This window comes from Ceratosolen solmsi, unplaced genomic scaffold (genome assembly GCF_000503995.2).
Source record: "Ceratosolen solmsi marchali unplaced genomic scaffold, CerSol_1.0 scaffold7, whole genome shotgun sequence".
NCBI classification, from domain to species: domain Eukaryota; kingdom Metazoa; phylum Arthropoda; class Insecta; order Hymenoptera; family Agaonidae; genus Ceratosolen; species Ceratosolen solmsi.
Window position 1 is genome coordinate 12,994,989 of NW_011948413.1, and position 5,508 is coordinate 13,000,496.

The 5,508-nt window shown below is 52.4% G+C and overlaps 1 protein-coding gene across 1 annotated transcript in view; it reads left to right on the forward strand.

Moving 5' to 3' along the window:
* The first annotated feature begins 2,041 nt into the window (after nt 1–2,041).
* LOC105367698 (protein tramtrack, alpha isoform-like) overlaps nt 2,042–5,508 on the forward strand; it is a 103,344-nt gene continuing 99,877 nt past the window's right edge. Inside the window, exon 1 of the mRNA XM_011506466.1 lies at nt 2,042–2,171. The gene's annotated coding sequence lies outside the window, so the exon portion shown is untranslated. The remainder of the gene's footprint in view (nt 2,172–5,508) is intronic.

Sequence of the window (5,508 nt, forward strand, 5' to 3'; positions counted from 1 at the left end):
ACGTTTCGTGCCTCTCTGTCATGCTCTAGCAGGCGCGCGCGCGCCTGCAGTTCTCCTTCCTTTTTTTTTCGCGCCTTCTGACGCCCGTCGATGACGTGCAATTAAGATGTCTTGGGCGAAGGCGCGGTTCGAGCGAGGCCGAAAGAGACCTTCACGTAGCATTTCGTGTGTGACTGTCGGGGATGGGAGCACGATCTTGCATCGATCACGAACCCTTTAAATACAGATTCGCTAATTTCCGAGATAATTTCTGCGTTGCCATCTCTCCCGAGAGAGTGATCCGACCCTTTAAACGCGGCTGCTCGAATCCCGAGCCGAGATATGCACGAGTAAGGAGGCACTGTGACGTGGTTGGACAATTTTATTCATAAGCTCCGTCCGGATTGTCGATTTTCCTTCCATTCATCAACTATATCGTGCCGTTCTATTAGATTAAAGCACTTTGTGCATCGTCGACCGACGTTCCAGTGGCGTGCGCGTGCATGAAAGCGGTCGCGCACGCACGCGTGTACGCATGCACGCAAGCACGCTCGCAGTCGCGGACAAGCGGGTCTAGAGGTGGAAGCTTGGCTCGGTGCTTAGCAGCGTCCGACAGAATGCGGCTTGGCGAAAGAGCGCATTCGCCTATGCGTAACACATGAAATAAGTCAAGACGAAAGAATGCGGGAGGGGATTGATGTTTTATTCATGGGGATGTAGGGACGATGGGATGCGGAAGGAGAGTGGAGATGGTAGGAGATTTTGTGGCGTTGAGGCCGAGAGCGCGGCGTATCTCGAGCACGATAGGTCGGAGGATCGCGGGGGAAGGAAATCGAAGCCGATTGCGCGTAATAATCGGCTGTCCTTGAGGGGAAGTAAGCTAACGGTTGCAACGTTTGTGCGGAGCGCATCAGCACTAGAGAGATAGAGAGCGAGAGCGAAGGGCGGACGGACGACCGACGGACGTGCAAACAGATAGCTAGACAGACAGACGGACCGACGGACGGACGGACAGACAGACAGACAGAGAGACAGACGGACAGACGGACGGACGTACATGTAGACAACCCGAGAGAAGAGTGAGTGAGAGAGTGAGAGAGAGAGAGAGAGAGGCTGGGAGCGAGGGAGTGATAGCGGGGGGCGGGGGGAGGATGGGAGAGAGAGAGAGAGAGAGAGAGAGAGAGAGAGGTCGGCGCAGTAGCCGCGCATTCGGTCGCGAAGCCCAAGCTTCGAGCCTCTCGGGCGTTTCCGCCGAGACTCGGCTCGCCACGGCCGGAAAAGAGTGCCGAGCAGTTCGTAGGATGGGAGGGCCGCGGGATTGAGGGGCCGCAAGGGGTTCGCGCGGAACGAGCCAAGTCGCGATATCGCGAGAGGAGCAACAGTCGGCGAGTCGGTCGTGTCGCGAGAGAAGCCAACTCCTGCCAACTTCACTCTTGCCACACGCGTGGGTGTGCATGCGACTTACATCGCGCCCCGCGAGACTGACTGACTGACTTAAAGAGAAGGAGAAAGAGAGAGGGAGTGAGGAAAAAAGGGGCTCTTCTCACACGGTTGGCAAGTGCGGTATCACCCATGTATATATAGGGGCAGCGAGATAGAGAGATAGACAGAGATATATAGAGTGAAAGAGAGAGATATAGTTAGATAGATAGATAGATACATAGATAGATAGATAGAGACAGAGATTGAGAGAGAGAGAGACAGAGCGAGAGAGAGAGAGAGAGAGAGAGAGAGTGAGAGACCGAGGGCCCGGGCGTAGGCGAGCTTCCAACTCGGCCGTGCGGTGGCGCAGTGCTTTCCTAACCTGTACGCACGCGGATTGAGAGCACGTAGGTGGCGGCGTAGAGGAGGGGGCGGAGGAGAATTGTTATTCGTGCCTGTGCGCATTTTCCGTCCAGCCGAATGCGTGTGCAGCGCGAAATACGGGCGAGTGCGCCGGTGCTAGTGGCGGCGACGATGATGACGACGAGGATTGTCCATACTCTGGCAGCTTAGAGCGAACACAAATAAAGAAGCACACAGTGAGAGAGAGAACGATAGACTACCGAGGCGGCAAGGAATTACCGAAAGAGGGAGACAGGGTGAAAGAAAGAAGAAGAGCGAAAGAGTGACAGGGTGGGAGAGGAGAACGACGGCAGTCCCCTAGCCGAAGAGAGCATCATCGCCAGGAGACGCCCCGGGAGTATGCCAAGGTAAGCCTGAAACGCTATTTTGATACCCGCGGTATGATTCTCGAGGGAGGGATAATGGAGGATTTGAAAGTTTTCGACAGTCATCCACTTCTCGATACCCCTCCCTCTTCCACCCTGCCACCCGGCCCCACCCCACGGCTCCCGCTCCGACGCCTCGGCGCCCCAGCCCTCGGCCCCTCGCGATACCCGCACCTTTATCCTCACGGATAACCAAAGTAAGTAGAGGTACTCCGGTATTTTTTACATATCGCTCGAGCCTCCGCGTCCCCTGGATTTTCTTACGATAACGATAACTCGGCTTTCGACGTCTTCGTCTCCGCGATTGGCTGCGCGAACGATTTTAACATCGTTCCATCGTGACGGTGAGTTATCCTAGTATGTGGCCGATGTCGAAAGTAAGGAGTGACGGTGAAGTCGTCGAGGGTCCACCGGGGATTAGGGCGAACAGCGGACCCCGAGGAGCCAGTCGTAGAGACTCGCTGTAACGTTTTTTTTTACCACGACCACGGAAAATCCCGAAGCGCTTAAACATCTGTTACGTGGTCGAGCCGCCGGTTACATCGGCGCCGCGTCAAGCGCGTTATTTCTATCCACTTACTTCTCACTCGTGTGTCGTTTGCCCCTTTCGTCCCGGGGGCGGGGTAGGGCTTTCAGCTTTTCGTTTCGCGCACGTGCACGACTGAGCTCTGCGAACGAGAGAGAGAGAGAGAGAGAGAGAGAGAGAGAGAGAGAGAGAGAGAGAGAGAGAGAGAGAGAGAGAGAGAGAGAGAGAGAGAGAGAGAGAGAGAGAGAGAGAGAGAGAGAGAGAGAGAGAGAGAGAGAGAGAGAGCTGACAAGCAGCAACAGCGTCCCTTACGAGAGGAAAATTTAAAATCCCGGCTTCTCTTGTCCTTCCGCCGCAAATTTTGTCCCCGTTGCCGCTACCTTATCCAATGCCACTGCACTCCCCAAGTTACCTCTCTTAGCATTGGAAATTCATATCCCAGAGGGGCCAAGGAGAACTCCAATTCCAGTTGCGGTTGCGGCCGAATGGACCGAGCGGAGTTGCCAGTCCCACGCTAATCATCCTCTTCGCCTTCCGTAAAAAGCCCCGACAATGTCGTTCTCTAAAGACTCCGCGATCTCGCTCGCGCGTCCTTCTCATCGCCGTGTAATTAGTATTTATTGTCGCTCGACGGCTGCGCGATGACGTCTTGATGTATTTATTCGACGGACACCATCGCTTTAAGGATCTTCCGGATTCAGTGGCTCCTCGTGAGAATCGGCTGGGCCTCGTCGTATCGGTAGCCGGGACCGAAAATGATAGTAGCCCTCGGTCCATCTGGCATACCCGCGCATGGGTCGTCGGGACTCGAGCACGTGGACGTCACGTGGACTTTGTCTTTCGAAGCAAAGGTAAACGCTGGATGGGCCAATGATCAGCTCACCCCATAGAATTTATTTATAAAATTGCTCGGTTGGTGCTTTTGAACGGGGTCGCAGCGGAATGGGCCTGCTGTTTATGCTTGAAATTATCCAGGAGCTCCAACGGTCCTTACGCTATCGCATGGCTTTCTGATTATTCGATATAGACGTCTCTTGGTCATGCCGTGTCCACGGAAGGACTCTTCGTCACTGCTCGTTTGTCCTTGTCATTATTTGCGCTGGCCTTGTCGTATTGTGCAAGAGCTTGCAAAAACGCGTGCGCGAGAATGGAGACGTTGTTTTCGCGATAGGCTTTATTTATTATTCAAGACCAATTACATTAATTTTCCCTCTCCTTATTCACTGCCACATTTCCACACATTTTACATAAACGCTGAACAATGGAAAAGAATCCGTCCGCATGACGCTTGTGTACCTTAATGCGAGAAAGCGTCGAAGTCGAAGAAGACGATGAAGAAAGAATGGAATACAGTTTTACGTTCGTCGAGCGCTGAATTTCAATAACTCCGTATTAAATAATATTTGCTTTAAAGTTGGGCCACCAAGATTTTCTCAATTATGAAAGTCGAGGAGAGAACGATATGTGCGAACGCGTTTACTTTGCATTTATGAAAAGCCACTGTCTCTTGGCAACGACGAGGCATTTCCTTTAAGTTCTTCTTTAGTGAGTTAGGCAACAAAATTTGCCCTTACCGAGTTAAGTGAATTTGCTCGTGGGACATTCCCTCTCCCCATCCACCCTCCTCCCGCTTTTTATCCACTTCCCCAACGACCCACCTGACGTCGTCGGCCGTGATTCCTACGATACGCGATCGCTGGGATTTCACGTTCGTTCGTCGCTCGATACACACATCTGACATTTTGCATATTATATGGCCGTTATAACCAACGCGTCGGTTCTTGGCGATTCTACTACTCGTCCTTAATCCGGTTGAGGCGTTCATCCTCAAGCACCCTAGTATCCTTCGAGCCAGCGTTATTGTCAGATTATATTGTACACGAATTTTTCTTCCCTCTTTGAACGCGTCGAATTAAAGACACGTCGAGCGGCTTTCAGTCCGTTACGTTCGAAGGATTCACGTAAAGGCCATGGCAAGATCGATGAGAAATACATTTACATGAAATGGTAGTCCAGCAATGCTGACTCATGGTCCTGGGATTAGCGATTTTGTCGAGACCGTAACGCGGCAATTCGGTTGTCGTGTAAAGGCCTAAATTTAACGCGTTAAATGCGTATATTTTTTGGAATTGAATAGGGTGAAAAGCGACATCCATAAGCGCCGCGCAATCGATTAGAAAGTTCATCGACGCATAAACATGATCGTGCGCGATCGAAGAGAAGCCACGCTAATTGCAGGATTCGCCAGTCAAGGGGGCGTCGATTAGTCTAATCAGTGCCCGTTCCCCGAGTGGGAGTAAAAATGAAAGTTTAGATTCGCGGCACAACCCACCTTATAAAACGTAAAATGCGATGAATATGAATTCCCATAGTACGGAGCGAACTATTTTTCTAACGATTTGATAAGTCGTCGAGGGTGGGGGTGGAGGAGTGATGATAAAAGCCAAGCAAATGAAAGCCAGTGGAATGGGACTGAGGAAAGAAGGAAAGGCCGGCAAAGGGTCAGCGATCGACGGCTTGGTAGGATCTTTATCCTCCCCCGTGGTACGAGCGAGTACGATCTCCGGGCCGGCAATGCGGACGGTGACACGCTTAGACGAGGACGAGCCAACTAGTCACCACGTAATACGCGTTCGCCTCTACGTGGAAAAGCAGCGACGACGCGCCAACGAGTTGGCCGCAATCGGCTTTGTGTACACGGCGATAGAGAGAAAGAGAGAGAGAGAGAGAGAGAGAGAGAGAGAGGGGGGGGGGAGAGAGAGAGAGAGAGAGAGAGAGGGGGGAGAGAGAGAG